The sequence below is a fragment of the Sinocyclocheilus rhinocerous genome, unplaced genomic scaffold (genome assembly GCF_001515625.1).
Source record: "Sinocyclocheilus rhinocerous isolate Xijiao unplaced genomic scaffold, SAMN03320098_v1.1 scaffold45, whole genome shotgun sequence".
Taxonomy (NCBI): domain Eukaryota; kingdom Metazoa; phylum Chordata; class Actinopteri; order Cypriniformes; family Cyprinidae; genus Sinocyclocheilus; species Sinocyclocheilus rhinocerous.
In genome coordinates, this window is record NW_015632734.1 from 1,018,489 (window position 1) to 1,019,254 (window position 766).

At 42.0% G+C, this 766-nt stretch overlaps 1 long non-coding RNA gene across 1 annotated transcript in view; it reads right to left on the minus strand.

Moving 5' to 3' along the window:
- Positions 1–331: 331 nt before the first annotated feature.
- LOC107742956 (uncharacterized) overlaps positions 332–766 on the minus strand; it is a 37,567-nt gene continuing 37,132 nt past the window's right edge. The window contains exon 3 of the long non-coding RNA XR_001640357.1: positions 332–510. This is a non-coding gene — a long non-coding RNA (uncharacterized LOC107742956). The remainder of the gene's footprint in view (positions 511–766) is intronic.

Below are 766 nucleotides of genomic sequence, written 5' to 3' on the forward strand. Positions count from 1 at the left end.
ATGCACATTTCAATTTGAGTTCCACACACGAAAGTCAGTGATGGGGGTTTGAACAACGTGAGGATGAGTAAACGATAAAAGAATTGTCATTGAACTATTGCTTTATTGATAAACTTTTAATAGGTCTTCATTTTAAGGTCAAACATTTGATTTAGTTTCATGTGCTCAAACTTTTGTCCTAGTGATGTGAAGGCCACGCTAAGATATGAAGCTCATCTGACGCACAGCGGGGAGCGTCTATCTAGATTTTAGATCAATATCAACTGACGCAGATGTCATTAATTTTCTCAAAAAAGAAAAAAAATACGTTAAACATCCCCAGCATGCACATTAGGTGCTGATTTGCATAGCAGAAGCTTTGCTCAGACTCAAGATGTGGACTTTAAATGTAGATGAAACACAGAACCTGATGCGGGGAATTAATAATTTTGAGTGGAACATCAAAGGCACACGTCCTCTCTGCTCCAGTGGGGACAGCAGCGGCCGCGTCTTCCTTCTGCACGTTACGTCCTGTTTGGGATTAGAGACCAATGAAGAAGAAGCCATTAGAGAAGATGAAAAAGAGTTTCAAAACAGCAGGATGCTGGGTAATTATTTCCTAAATGCACGATATCCTGATGTTGCACTGAACAATGTGGCTCCCTTGCGGTGCGCACGGCACAGGTATGACAGAGATGGCATGCACACACACTCTCACACACACACACACACACACACACACACACACACACACACACACACACACACACACACACTCCTTTAAAAT